The following is a 16189-nucleotide window of genomic DNA, read 5'->3' as shown; positions in this document are numbered from 1 at the left end:
CATAAAATCACAAACAGTAGCAAAGCCAGTTGTACAAATCACTGAAACTTCAAATATATCTTACACAATATTGTTCATACAAAAATGCAAATTAAAAAGAAACATAAAGCAATCATGATCATTAAAAAAACTTAGTACAGTAATGCAGGTGGTTAATAGCTTTATCAAATTTTCCTGATGTGAGAGAAAATATTTTTTAAAAACAAAAGTGCAAACTTTCAAGAGGCAAGTTTTAGTAAAAGATATGTTTCCCACTCTCTTCTGAGATATGTCAGAGGAAAGGTTAGGAAAGAATGTAAATGAAGAATCTCTGACTTGAGTCTACAGTCCAGAGGGCATCATTCAGTCACATAGGATGTGCCCCTCAACATACCTTATGCTCACCCTTCATTGTGCTTTAGTTTTGAGGCCAACAATCTTGTGGCTATAGCAACTTTTCTTCTGCAGGCTCTTCATGGCTCCTCATTTTGGCATAATCCTTTGGGATAACAGATGGATATCTATGAGTCACATCACCCACTTTTCATTGTCCTGAGGTCAGGGTTAACTCCTTGTGTTATCAAAAATGAGAAAGAAATGTATATCTCTGTCTAAACAGCAGGAATTCATTTCCAGCAGTCTGATCTCCTTGGAGACACTTGTTATAGGCCAAGACTGCTTTATACAATCATGGCAGTTAGGTGCCCCAACATTAAAAATCACACATTTATCTCTTACCATGATGTAGAGATGACCCTGAATTCTAGAAGACTATGCAAGTGGAGAAGAAATTCTAGCAGCTCTCATCAATCTATAAAGTATTCGAATATAAGTACCATCATGGATTGTGTCTATTACTGAAGAACATAGCCATTTTCAAAGATGCCTACTTCAAATAAATGTCCACTAGGTATTTTGTATTTGGAGAGGACACAAGAACTCTTCAAAATTCTTAATAGTAAGTGAAGAAAGCACTGGCTCTGGAGTCACGAGAAACTGAGTTCAAATTTGGCCTCAGACATATAATATTTCCTAGCTGTGTGACTGTTGGCAAGTTACTTAACCCCACTCATCTCACCTAAGGAAAAAAAAAGTCTACAGTAAGACATATAGTAATGATGATGTGTGTGGATGGACAAAATATAGAGATCCGTAATGAACACTGGATTTGGAATCCAGAAGAGCTCAGCTCTAGTCCCAGATACTTCCTACCTTTGTGACCACAGCAAGAGATAATCCTGTCTTTTTCTTTCCTCATCTATAAAATATAGACACTGGGATCTGCAGCATCTATTTCACAGGTGTTGGTAGGATCAAAAGAGATGATATGTTAGGTCAATCAGACCTTAAAGTGCTGTCAGCTATTATGATGATGATGAAGTCAGGGATTATTTGAAATATTTAAGATGGTTATAATGTGTGAAGAGGATAAGCATGGGGAGCATGAAGGTATTTGTAGGATCTCTGAAAGGCTAAAATGATAAACAAGGGCCTAACCCAATGTTAAGGGAACCTAAGGCTAGTGTAAATATGGCTATTCCTTAAAGATAGTAATGGCTGATGAAGGAATTCTTAAGGATAAGAGACTCCCCAAAATGTGTCAGGTCACATTCTATTTCTTTTTCTCAGTCACAGGAAAAGAAAGAGCCCAGAGCTAATTTGTCTTCTTCCTATCATACTTATATGAGGTTTGCTTAGTTATGAGTATCCTTCATCTTAAGCTTCTCAGACTTCTACTATAGGCCACTGGTGAAAAATCTCTAGATATTTTCCCTTGTTTTCACATTAGCTGAGACTGCTTTATGAGGAAACAGTTTTTCTTCAGAGCACATCTGTTATTTCCTAAAGCATATACTTTTCCTAGGAGCCTTACTCAATAACCAACACAGATAAAATTAAAGGCATATGTTATTCCGTATTTTCTTTCACCTCCCATAATACTCTAAGATGTAAGAGAAATACAGCCAACCAGAGAGGGAAGTGAAACAGTCATTCTCTTCTCTTAACCTCAGATTCATATCAATTTTGTTTATCAAATTAATAATTCACTATTGTGACTGAACTATAGACATATGAAAGATACAAATTTGAAAATATAAAGAGGATGAGAAGATCTTGTCTTTCTTAGTCTTTCATTCATTCATTCACTTATTTATTTATTTTTCTATCTACTTATTTATTTATTTATTTATTTGTTTCTTAGATTTATTTTGATTTATCAACAATCACTTCCATATGCTTTTGAGTTGAAAATTTTTCTCCCCCTTCCTCCCCCCCACCCTCCCCAAGATGGCACACAATCTGACATAGACTTTACATTTACATACCCATTAAACATATTTTCACATTAGTGAAGTTGTAAGTAAAAATTAAAACCAATAGGAGGAACCATCAGAAAGATGAAACAAAATTCAACAGAAAGTAAAAATAAGTGATAGCAATTTGACTTCCATAGTTCTTTCTTTGGATGTGGACAGCATTTTCCATCCGAGGCCTCTGGAGATGTCTTAGATCCTGTAATGCTGAGAAGGGTTCAGTTTAACAATCTTAGTCATTGCATAACGTGGCTGTTATTGTGTACAAAGTCCTCTTGGTTCTGCTCACTTCACTCAGCATCAGACACATAAGTCTTTCCAGGTTTTTCTGAAGTCAGCCTGTTCATCATTTCTTATAGCACAATAGTATTCCATTACATTCATATACCACAACTTGCTCAGCCATTCCCCAATTGATGGGCATCCTCTCAATTTTCAATTCTTTGCCACCACAAAAAGAGCTGCTATAAATATTTTTGTACATGTGGGTCCTTTTCCCATTTGTTTGATCTCTTTGGGATATAGCCCTAGAAGTGCTATTGCTGGATCAAAGGGTATGCACATTTTTGTAGCCCTTTGGGCATAGTTCCAAATTGTTCTCCAAAATGGTTGGATCATTTCACAACTCCACCAACAATGTATTAGTGTTCCAATTTTCCCACATCTTCTCCAACATTTATCATTTTCCTGTTTTGTCATGTTGGCCAATCTGATATGATGTGGTACCTCAGAGTTGTTTTGATTTGCATTTCTCTAATCAATAACGATTTAGAGCATTTTTTCATATGACTATAGATGGCTTTAATTTCTTCATCTGAGAACTGTCTGTTCATATCCTTTGACCATTTATCAATTGGGGAATGGCTTGTGTTCTTATAAATTTGTCTTAATTCTCTATATATTTTAGAAATGAGGCCTTTATCAGAGAGACTGGTTGTAAAAATTCTTTCCCAATTTTCTACCTTCCTTCTAATCTTAGTTGCATTGGCTTTGTTTGTGCAAAAACTTTTCAATTTAATGTAATCAAAATTATCCATTTTGCTTTTCATAATGTTCTCTATCTCCTGTTTGGTCATGAATTCTTCTGTTCTCCATAGATCTGATAGGTAAACTATTCCTTGTTCTCCCAGTTTACTTATGGTATCAGCCTTTATATCTAAGTCTGAACCCATTTTGACTTTATTTTGGTATATGGTGTGAGATTTGGGTCTATGCCTAGTTTCTGCCATACTCTTTTCCAGTTTTCCCAGCAGTTTTTTTCAAAGAGTGGGTTCTTATCCCAGAAGCTGGGGTCTTTGGGTTTATCAAATAATAGATTACTATAGTCATTGACTACTGTGTCTTGCATATTTAACCTATTCCACTGATCCACCTCCCTATTTCTTAGCCAGTACCAAGCAGTTTTGATGATTGCTGCTTTATAATACAATTTAAGATCTGGAATTGCTAGGCCACCTTCCCCTGCATTTCTTTTCATTAGTTCCTTTGATATTCTGGACCTTTTGTTTTTCCAAATGAATCTTGTTATTATTTTTTCTAACTCTATAAAATAATTTTTGGTAGTTTGATTGGTATGGCACTGAATAAGTAAATTAGCTTAGGTAGGATTGTCATTTTTATTATATTAGCTCGGCCTACCCATGAGCAACTGATGTTTTTCCAATTATTTAGATCTGATTTTATTTGTGTGAAAAGTGTTTTGTAATTGTGTTCATAGAGTTCCTGGGTTTGTTTCAGGAGGTAGACTCCTAAATATTTTATAATGTCTACAGTAAGTTTAAATGGGATTTCTCTTTCTATCTCTTGCTGTTGGGCTTTGTTGGTAATATATAGAAATGCTGATGATTTATGTGGGTTTATTTTATAGCCTGCAACTTTGCTAAAGTTGTTTATTATTTCAAGTAGTTTTTTACTTGATTCTCTAGGATTCTCTAAGTATATCATCATGTCATCTGCAAAGAGTGATAGCTTTGTTTCTTCTTTGCCTATTCTAATGCCTTCAATTTCTTTTTCTTCTCTTATTGCTAAAGCTAAGGTTTCCAGTACAATATTGAATAACAGTGGTGATAATGGACATCCTTGTTTCACCCCGATCTTATTGGAAATGCTTCTAGCCTGTCCCCATTACATATAATGCTTGCTGAAGGTTTTAGATAATGCTATTTATTATTTTAAGGAAGACTCCATTTATACCTATGCTTTCTAGTGTTTTTAATAGGAATGGGTGTTGTATTTTATCAAAAGCTTTTTCTGCATCTATTGAGATGATCATGTGGTTTCTGTTGGTTTTTTGTTGATATGCTCAATGATGCTGATAGTTTTCCTAATATTGAACCAACCCTGCATTCCTGGTATAAATCCTACCTGGTCATAGTGTATTATTCTTGTGATAAGTTGCTGCAATCTACTTGCTAGTATTTTGTTTAAAATTTTTGCATCTATATTCATTAGAGAAATTGGTCTATAATTTTCTTTCTCTATTTTGACTCTTCCTGGTTTAGGTATCAACACCATATTTGTATCATAAAAAGAATTTGGTAAGACTCCTTCTTCACCTATTTTCCCAAATAGTCTATATAGTATTGGAATTAATTGTTCTTTAAATGTTTGATAGAATTGCATGTAAATCCATCTGGCCCTGGAGATTTTTTCCTAGGGAGTTCATCAATGGCTTGTTCAATTTCTTTTTCTGAGATGGGGTTATTTAAGTATTTTACTTCCTCTTCGGTTAATCTGGGCAATTTATATTTTTGTAAATATGTATCCATTTCACTAAGATTGTCAAATTTGTTGGCATATAGTTGGGCAAAATAATTCCTAATTATTGTTTTAATTTCCTCTTCCTTGGTGGTAGCTTCCCTTTTCATTCTTGATACTAGTAATTTGGTTTTCTTCTTCTTTTTTTTTAATTAAATTAACCAAAGGTTTATCTATTTTATTGTTTTTTCATAAAACCAGCTCTTAGTTTTATTTATTAGTTCAATAGTTTTCTTAATTTCAATTTTCTTAATTTTTCCTTTGGTTTTCAATATTTCTAATTTGGTGTTTAGTTGAGGATTTTTAAGGTTCTTTTTCTAGTTTTTTTAGTTGTATGCCCAATTCATTAATCTCCTCTTTTTCTATTTTATTTATGTAAGCATTTAGAGATATAAAACTTCCCCTAAGAACTGCTTTGCTGCATCCCATAGGTTTTGGTATGTTGTCTCATTATTGTCATTCTCTTGAATGAAATTATTGATTGTTTCTATGATTTGTTGTTTGACCCAATCATTTTTTAGGATTAGATTATTTAGTTTCCAATTATTTTTTAGTCTATCTTTCCATGGCCCTTTATTACATATAATTTTTATTGCATCATGATCTGAAAAGGATGCATTTAATATTTCTGCCTTTCTGCATTGGATTGTGAGGTTTTTATGCCCTAGTACATGGTCAATTTTTGTGTATGTGCCATGTACTGCCGAGAAAAAAGTATATTCCTTTCTATCCCCATTCAGTTTTCTCCAGAGGTCTATCATACCTAACTTTTCTAATGTTCTATTCACCTCCTTAACTTCTTTCTTGTTTATTTTGTGGTTAGATTTATCTAGTGCAGAGGGGGAGGTTCAGGTCCCCCACTAGTATAGTTTTGCTGTCTATTTCTTCCTGTAACTCCCTGAACTTCTCCTGTAAGAATTTGGATGCTATACCATTTGGTGCATATATGTTTAGTAATGATATTACTTCATTGTCTATGGTGCCTTTTAGCAGGATGTAGTTTCCTTCCTTATCTCTTTTGATTAGATCTATTTTTGCTTTTGCTTTGTCTGAGATCAGGATTGCTACCCCTGCTTTTTTTACTTAAGCTAAACACAATGTATTCTGCTCCAGCCTTTTACCTTTACCCTGTATGTGTCACTCTTTTTCAAATGTGTTTCCTGTAAACAACATATTGTAGGATTATGGTTTTTAATCCATTCTGCAATCCGTTTCCGTTTTATGGGAGAGTTCATCCCATTCACATTCACAGTTATGATTACTATCTGTGTCTTTTTCTCCATCCTTTCCCCCCATTTATGCTTGTCTTTCTCCTTTTTCCTTTCCCCCTTCACTAGTGTTTTGCTTTTGACCACCTCCTTCAGTCCCTTCCCCTTTTATTATCCCTTTCCCTTTTCTTCCCCTTTAGTCTTACTGCTTCTTCCCTCCCTTTCCCCCCTTTTTCTTTCCCCTTTTCCCTCCTACTGCCTATAGGGCAAGTTAGATTTCTATACCTAACTGATTATATTATGCCCTTCTTGAGCCAAATCTGATGAGAGTAAGGTTCAAACAATGCTCCCCCCCTTTCCCTCTGCTGTAATAGGTTTTTGTGTCTTTTCCTGTAATGTAATTTACCCTTGTCTGCCTCCTCCTTTCTCAGTACATTTTCTAAGATCTGATTGATCCACTTATTTGGATCCATTTAACCCACTTGATTAGATTTTTTTTATCATTACATCAAAGTCAACTAATATCCACCCTCTTTATGTATACTCCTTTAACAAGGTGTAATAACAATACAGTTCTCAAGGGTTGCAAGTCTCATATTCCCTTGTAGGGGTTTAAACAGCCCCCCCCCTTATTAACAACATATTGTATCCTTCTGTCCCATTTACTTTTTAATTCCTTCTTCCTGTGCTTGAAGATCCAAATTTTTTGTTGAGCTCTGGTTTTATCAGGAAAGTTTGGAAGTCTTCTATTTCATTGAATATCCACCTCCTCCTTGAAAAATGATGCTCATTTTTGCTGGGTAATTGATCCTTGGCTGCATTCCAAGCTCCTTTGCCTTACAGAATATCATGCGAGCTTTTTAATGTAGAAGCTGCAAGGTCCTGTGTAATCCTGACTGTGGTTCCATGATATTTAAATTCTTTCTTTCTGGCTGCTTGCAGCCCTTCTCTTTCATCTGGTAATTTTGGAATTTTGCTATTATATTCTTGGTTGTCAATTTGGGATCTCTTTCAGGTGGTGATCGGTGGATTCTTTCTATGGTTATTTTCCCTTCTGGTTCTAGGACTTCTGGGCAGTTTTCCTTTATGATTTCCTGAAAGATACTGTCCAGGCTCTTTTTTTCATCATGATTTTCAGGTAGTTCAATAATTTTTAAATTGTCTCTCCTGAGTCGATTTTCCAGGTCAGTTGTTTTACTGATGAGGTATTTTACATTTTCATCTGTTTTTTCATTTTCTTGTTTCTGTTTGACTGATTCTTGCTCTCTCATAGAGACATTAGTTTCCATTTGCCCAATTCTAGTTTTTAACAGATTGTTTTCTTCTGTTAATTTTTGTACTTCCTTCTTCAACTGGCCAATTGTGTTTTTTAGGGACTTGTTTTCTTCAGTGTACTCTTCTCTTAGTTTTTGTCCTTTCTTCTTCAATTGGCCAATTGTGTTTTTTAGGGACTTGTTTTCTTCAGTGTATTTTTTTTCCAATTCATCAATTGTGTGTTTGAAGGACTCTTTTACCTCTCTCATTTGACTATTAAAATCCTTCTTGAGCTCTTCTAAGAAGGCTTTTTGGGCTTCAGACCAGTTCATATTCCCTTTTTTGTTGTTTCTTGGTCTTTCTCCCCAGAATTGACAATATTGCCTTCCACAAGGAGAACATCAATTCCTGGCTTCCTGGTGGTGCTTTGCTGAATCTCTCTGGCAATTTGTCTCATGTTTTAATTGGTTGAAAATCTTAATGTAATAGCCAAGTTGTAATTTTAATGTTCACATGTTATGTGTTAAAAATGTTAACGTATCTAATATTATCATCTTGAAAATAGCTAATGCCTCTTGCTGGTTAGCACTTCTAAGGTTTCTGAAAAGTTTTTTGTTTTTGTTCTGTTTTAACCCTTCTCTCATCATTCTAAAGGTAATGAACGAATCCAAAGCTTCACATAAACTCAGAGCTTGAGAGGAGCTTAAAAAACCATCCACTCCAACTAGCATCTTATAATAATTTTCCTTGTAAGTGGTCATCCAGTATCCATTTGAAAACTTCCATTGAAGGGGAGCTTATTAAGTCCCAAGGCAGCTCATTCCACATTTTGATGGCTTAATCAGTTAAAGAAGTTTTCCCTTAAATTGGGACTAAATATCTCTCTTTGAAAAACCCACCCATCACTTTCTCGTTCAGCTGGCCAAGATCCCAAAGGGAAAGAAGGCCAAGGGGAAGAAGGTGGCTCTGCCCCCTGCTGTAGTAAAGAAGCAGGAAGCCAAGAAAGTGGTCAATCCTTTGAGGAATGGCCAAAGAACTTTGGCATTGGTCAGGACATGCAGCCCAAAAGGGACCTTACTTGATTTGTCAAATGGCCTCGGTACATCAGACTGCAGTGTCAAAGGTCTATCCTTTATAAGTGTTTGAAGGTTCCACCAGCAATTAACCAGTTCACCCAGGCTTCAGATCATCAGACAACTACTCAACTGCTTAAAATGGCTCACAAGTACAGACCTGAGACAAAGCAAGATAAGAAGCAAAGGCTGCTGGCTCAGACTGAACAAAAAACTGCAGGCAAAGGAGATGTCCCCACTAAGATACCACCTGTCCGCAGAGCAGGTGTTAACAATGTTACTATCTTGATAGAAAACAAGAAAGCGTAATTGGCAGTGATTGCACATGATGTGGACCCCATCAAGCTAGTGGTCTTCCTACCTGTCTTGTGCTGAAAAATAGGGGTTCCTTACTGTATTATCAAGGGTAAAGCCAGACTCAATCGCTTAGTTCACAGAAAGACATGTGCAAGCATTGCCTTCACACAGGTTAACCCTGAAGATAAGGGAGCCCTGCCTAAGCTGGTAGAAGCCATCCAAACCAATTACGATGACAGATACGATGAGGTCCGTTGTCACTGAGGTGGCGATGTTCTGGGTCCAAAATCAGTGGCTTGTATTGCCAATCTGGAAAAGGTAAAAGCTAAAGAACTTGCAACCAAATTGGGTTAAATGTATATTTGATTTTTTCCCTATGTAAAAATTAAAATTTAAACAAAAAAAAAGAAAACAGAAAAACCCACCCATCCATCCTAATTTCATTCTCTAAGGACAAGGAAAAAAAATGTCTAACCACTCTTCCAAATTACAGATCTTTCAAAAGCTTGGAAGTCAACTCCAATTTTCCATCACCAACAATATATTTAGCTATTCCTTAGATTCCATGACCTCATGTCTACAGAAAAGCCTCATTTTGCTAATGTCCTTACCGAAATGTGGTGCCCCATACTGAACATTGTATCCTACATGTAGTCTGGCTTGGAGATTACCACCTTGCTGGTTCTAGAGATCATTCCTCTCTTAATATAGGCTAGATAGGCCGCATATCTTTTCCCTCTTTGCTGCTTTGATGAACTTCATTGTCCTTAGAAACTCATTTTTTTCTACTAGATGAGATCAGCTCTGAAACTCACACATATTCAGCATCCCCCTGACTTTGTGGCACCACCAACTATCTGATTGGAGAGGGTGGATATTGGAAATCTCCTCTCAGATTCTTCACCATTTAAGTAGGGTACCCAGGGAATTATCCTAATCATTCCCCACCTCATTGCTTTCCTGGACTTCCTAATCCCCAGAAATCCATTTCTCTGCAAGGAGAAATGAATTCAAACTCATCTTCTCAGATCCTTTCCCATCTCAGCTGCAGGACTTCATCATTCTGGGTAAACTTCCTGCCCCTTCACCTTTTTAGCTTCATTTATGTATTGTCTTCCCTAATTAGACTTTAAGCTCCTTTAGGTCAGAGACTGTTTTATGCTTCTTTTTGTATCCCCAGTGCTTACCACAGCACATGACACATAACTGATGCTTATTAAATGTTTATGGACTCTGACTCTGACATAACTATTTTCTAAAAATAAATGCCTTGCTTTTGTTCAATTAATTTTACCAGATACACTGAGTACTCAATATGTGCAAAATAATGTATCAAGTATATGGGATTGAATGAAGTATAAGATATAGTTCCCACCCCCAGGAAACTTGTATTCTAGTTAAGCAGACAAGGGATATTGTTTGAAAATTTAGCTAACAACATAGGGCAACACATGATAGCCCAGATGATGAGTTCAGGCAATGTGTCAGATAATTTTGTTAATGGATCTCATGTTAGTTCCAAATAGAAAAAAAGAACTCTTCCTTATAATGATATGCTTCACTGTCATCCTCTATTTTCCTGTAATCTTTTCACCTGAGACTCTTTAACTGCCACCTGTATTTCAGCCCACCTCAAATTTTTATCAATTGCAGTCTAAGTCTAGGGATTCTCATCATTAAATGAGCCTTGATGTTGGTCATGTTGTGCTCTTGGACTTCAGTTTCAATATTTTTACCCAGCCTCTCATTTCCTGCTTTGATCCTTTGCACAATATCCTGGCTTCTCTGCACCTGAGATCTTACTGTGCTTCCCCCATTGTTTCCAGGGAGTAACATTTTCCCTTTGCACCATATTCCATATTACTTAAACATTTCTTTCTGCTTGCCAAACCTCTCTGATGCTAACTGATGATGCTAACATCATCATCATCATCAACATCATCATCATCATCATCAACGACAACAACAGCATTATCATATATGTAGACCTCTAAGTTTTCTAAAGCACTCTACAAATATTTCATTTGATCCCCACAGAAACCCTGAAAGTTCTATTACTACTCATACTTTATAGCTAGGGAAACTGCAGCTGAGGGAGGTTGTGATTTTCCCAAAGTTGAATAGCAAGTAAATGTCTGAGGTTGAATGTGAACTCAGATCTTCCTGACTCCATGTCTAGTGCCCTATCTACCACATCACCTTACTGTTTATGAGAAATACCATTGGCTAATCCCAGTCTCCAAGATGCTGTACTCTGCCAACCTCCTGGAACATCTACTTGTTGCCTATTGGTTCCGTGATGCTAACTGCACTAGGACCTTCAATGATCACCTGCTCTGCCCCTATGTTTCTCTCTAGTCCTAAATTTGTGTCCTATGAGTTAATTTCCAGAATCCAGTACCCCTAGTCAAGACCGTTCCACTACTGATCAAGTACCCAATAAGCCATGGAATACACAGCAATATCCCCGTGAAATACAAGTCTCTTGCCATTCTCAAATTTTGAAGTATTAGACATAATACCAATGAGAATTGTCATATTGCTTCTAAAAGTCACTTTAGGATACTAACAAAAATAAGGGTTGATCAAGGCCTTTGATGAAATGCTGTCGTATAAGCAGTGATGATATGGTAGCAGGCCTGAAACAGCAACTATTGAAATCTAGCTCCTATCCATTTGCCTCCATTCTGTAGACGTCATGATGACCTTTAGACCAAGCAAGCCATATGTGTCTTTTTCTGATGTTGAGAGCAACTATAGCTCCTGTTCTATGAAACAAGTTTCATCTGGTTCTCTACCAGTCCATTTAAGTCTTGTGGAGAATCAGATACCTGGTTTTTATTCCTGTCTTAGCTACTAGTTAGCTGTTAGATGTGAAGCAAGCCACTTCCTAGAATCCTAGCTTCCTTGTTTATAAAATTAGAGGGCTACATTAAGTACCCTGCTAATCCTACCACTTTGTTATCCATCCCCAGGCTTTCCTGGAAGGAGGAGAGGGGACCAGGAAGAGTAGAGGATGAACAGACTTCCCTGTTCTTTGATGTAGTGATGGGGAAAAATAATATTAATTCTACTGTATTGCAACGGATTCCAGGGAAAGGGTTGAGGAAGCTTAGTCACAGCTTATTGTAACTTCTGCAGAGTTATAAAAACACATGATCATAGAAAGTAGAACAAGTTAAAATTGTATATCACATCCTTAAAATTTTAGCTACATCCATATGTGACAGATCCATGAGAAGTTAACAGGGGGAGTTAGGCTTATAGATGCATGTCAATGAGGATATTCATGGCCTCTCACTATTTAATAGTTAGTGCTCCTGCAAAAAAAAAAATCCCTGGTAGAGTCCTCCTATCAATAAAGTTTCCCTTTGGATTCAGAACCAGTAATATGGTTACAAGAAAAATATCTTTATTCTTTCTCCATATTTGTTTGTCTGAAATCTCTATCTATATATGCTCACCTCACTTCCAATGGGTGCTAGATGGTGCAGTGGATAGATTTCTGGGCCTTGAGTTAGGAAGTTGTTGTTGAGTTGTTTCAGTTATTTCCAACTCTTTCTGATTTCATTTGGGGTTTTCTTGGCAAAGATACTGGAGTTGCTTTGCCATTTCCTTCTCCAGCTCATTTTACTGGTGAGGAAACTGAGGTAAAAAGGGTTAAGTGACTTGTGCATGGTCACACAGCTAATAAGTATCTGAGACTAGATTTGAACTCAGGTCTCCTTGGCTCTAGGCTCAGAGCTCTATCTACTACACCATCTACCTAGCCCTAGTCAGGAATTAGAAAGATGTGCTCAAATCTGGCCTCAGACATGAGCTGTGTGACCATACACAACTCAACCTCTGTTTGCCTCAGTTTTCTCAGCTCTAAAGTAAGATAACAGCATCTACCCTGTACAGTGGATAAGAGGATTAAATGAAATAAAATGTATAAAGCACCTGGAACATATTGGACACAATACAAATCCTCATTCCCTTCTCTTCCCCCCAACCCCACCCCAAAGTCCCTAGACAAGTATTTGGAAAGTTCAGCCTCTTGGGCTAAGAAAACCAAATGTAATTTTTCTGATCCTATGGAATATAAGGTAAACTACTCAGTGTGGAACAGTTAGTTCTGCTGAAGAAAGTAGAACTGCAAAAGAAAAGAACATCTCTTAGCAGGGGGCTCATTCTATTGAGAACCAAGAGAGCAGACAATCAGAAATCAAAGGAAAAAATATTGGCACAGAAGAAAGAAAAAAAAGTTACTAGGAAGTTCAGTCTCTGAAATGATGGGCTTTTAGCCTGGCACAATAGACATAATAGTAGCTGAATAATAGTAAATTTCCATTAGGTGTCTTTTTAACTAATTTATAAGTGTTGAATCTGTTAGTGTGAGTGAGAAGAGAAGGGGGCAGGGGAGGACAAAGAAGAAAGATGAGAAATAAATAAATGAATAAATTGTTTAAGCTAGTAACCATTTTCATTCATTTAAGGTATTATAGCTTAAAACTGTCCTGAGACTTTTGGGATATTTTTATCTTTAATCTTTTTGTTAAGAAAATGGTTTTAAGGTCTAAAATGATTGTTATTGTATTTGGTTGTATACGTATCACACATCCTCTATCCTGTGTTACCTTGTTAATGCAGGGTTTTGTAAACAGAAAGTGCATCAGATGGTGACTCCAGTTCTTACTTTTCCCTTTAACAAAGTAACATTTCAGGGCTCTTAAAGAGTTTGAATGTAACCACATGGTCTTCATCTACCTTTGGGAACTGAGACTTGCTAATATAAGAACAAGATGAAGTTTGCAAACTAAATGAAAGAGCGGAGGTGGGGGGGAAGGGGTAATGACATGCTCAGTGAGAGGGAGAATAAAATAAAATAATTAAGCGACCTGAAAGAAATCTCACACTCTAAGAACTCAGACACATTTGTTATTTTCTATATTCTTAGTCTACTGTTTATAATAAGGAGCTTTTTGTTATTATATTTGCCAGATAATTTGGAATAATCTTGATATATGAATGAGAGATCTTTTTTTAAATTTTATTTTAATTTGTGGAATAAAATAAGCATTTCCATATTATAGTATAATAAATAAGATGATTACATGTGAAACAACAAATCCACTACGTACAACTTGTTATTCCTTTCAAATATACAACAAAACTATCATTTAAGTTTTTTCCCCTTCCCTCCCCTGCCTCCTGCCCTAGAGATGACTATCATTAGACATATGTGTGTGTGTGTGTGTGTATGTGTGTGTATGTGTGTGTGTATACACACACATATATGTATGTATGTATGTATGTATATATAATATTATTCTGTAAATACTTCTATTTATCACTTCTTTCTCTGGATGCAAATAATATCTTTTTCATATAGTTAATTTGCCCATTTATAATCAAAGTAACTTGTCAAAGTCATTCTGAAAACAATATTGCTGTTACTGTATACGATGTGCTCTTGGTTCTGCTTATTTCACTTTTCATTATTTCATGCAAGTCTTTCCTTGTTTTTTTCCCTGAAATCAGAGATATATCTTTATAAAGGAAACTTTGAGATAACAAGGCACTTTATTCTTTAAAGTAAGAAGACATTTTATTTTACTGAGTAGAAAACCTTTTTTAATCAAACAACATTAAGCACAATTGAATCTTATATTCACTCTCTTTCAATCAGTTGTAAGAGGGTACAAATGTAGCCCTCGTCAATATCACTAGCAAAAACCTCTTATTTTTTTTTACCATCACCCATACTGAAGATGCTCCCATTTTAAGCATAGTTAATCCTAATAAAGATTTTAGATAGATGTTGAAGTGGGCCTATAGGTCTATACTTACAGATGTTCTCTCTACTACATTTTGAGGGGTATTGAAAATATCTGAGACTAACAGATGTCATTCCCCAAATGATAAACAGAAGCTTCTTGAGGGCAAGGACTGTCTTTTGTGTCTTTTTTTAGGCAATTGGGGTTAAATGACATGCCCAGGGTCACACACCTAGTAAGTATCAAGTGTTTGGTCTGCGGCCAGGTTTGAACTCAGGCTCTCATGACTTCTGGGCCAGTGATCTAACCACTGCACCACCTAGCTGCCCCTTTTGTGTCTTTTTGTAACATCAGAGGTTGTCCCATTGGCTAGTACATAGTAGGTACTCAATAAATGCCTATTGATTGATTTAAAGAATATGAACAGGAAACTTTCACATGAAGAAATTCAAGTGCTAACTATCTAGATATTAATATTCTAAATCATTAATAGAGAATTACAAGTTAAAACAAGTCTGAGTTGTTACCTCATATCCATAAGATTAGCAAAATTGAAAATGAAATAAAGCAACATATATTAGATGGTCCATGGTGAAATAACACAATTAATGAGTTATTGTTAGAACTATGAACTGGTTTAGTCACCTAGAAAGCAATTTGGAAGTATTTCCCCCAATAATGTTAGACTATAAGTAACCTTTTACCCAATGATAAGGATATACCCCAAAGAAATCAAAGAAAGAAATAAAGGGATTATATGTACAAAAATGTTTATGGTGGCAAAGATTTGGAAACTGAGGGGACATTTTTTAATTGAGGAATGGCTTAGCAAAAGATAGTACATTATATGATAGAATGCTATTGTGCTACATTTTTTGTTTGTCCTTCACTCTTGAAGAGGACCATGACATCAGGAAGGTGATGCCATCACTTGCAAATGAATTAGATTTGAGTGAGGGAGGGCTGTGAAAAGTCACCAGCCTCACTTTCTCCTCTACAGCCATCTGAGCTCAGCAGCAAGGTATAGATCAGGATGACTGGATACAGATGGAGACCTTGGCCTTTATAAGTTAAGGTTTTGTGCTGTAAGAAATGGTGACAGAGGATGATTTTCAGAGAAACCTTGGGAAGGCTTGTATGAAGTGATGCAAAATGAAGTGAACAGAACCAGTAGAGCAATTTATGAAATAAAAAATAATAATAATGCAAAGCTAAACAATTTAGAAAAAATTTAGAACTCTTATCAATACACTGACCAACCATAGTTCAGAGGGCTCATAATGAAATATGCTGTCTACCTTTTGATGGAGAGATGATAGATTCAGAGTATAGATAGAGACATAGTTTTGGATATAGGCAATGTGGTCATTTATTCCCTTTACTATGCATGCATGTGGCTATCTCCTTTACTGCCTGTCATGTAACAAGATACTAGAAGACATAAAACATAATGGATAGATGCACCACCTGATGTAAAAATGAAATCCTTCAGAAACATAAATGGCTGAGCAGAAGGTAGAAATCTCAATGAAATGAATCACTGGTTC

The 16189-nt window shown here is 36.1% G+C and overlaps 1 pseudogene; it reads left to right on the top strand.

Annotated features, from left to right (window-relative positions):
- The first annotated feature begins 1413 nt into the window (after positions 1–1413).
- On the top strand, positions 1414–9237 carry LOC110218060 (large ribosomal subunit protein eL8 pseudogene; annotated as a pseudogene).
- Positions 9238–16189: the final 6952 nt, after the last annotated feature.

The sequence above is a fragment of the Phascolarctos cinereus genome, unplaced genomic scaffold (assembly GCF_003287225.1).
Source record: "Phascolarctos cinereus isolate Bilbo 61053 unplaced genomic scaffold, phaCin_HiC Scaffold_726;HRSCAF=1367, whole genome shotgun sequence".
Taxonomy (NCBI): Eukaryota; Metazoa; Chordata; class Mammalia; order Diprotodontia; family Phascolarctidae; genus Phascolarctos; species Phascolarctos cinereus.
The sequence above is the reverse complement of the archived record's forward strand: the minus strand, read 5'-3'. Positions and strand labels throughout refer to the sequence as shown.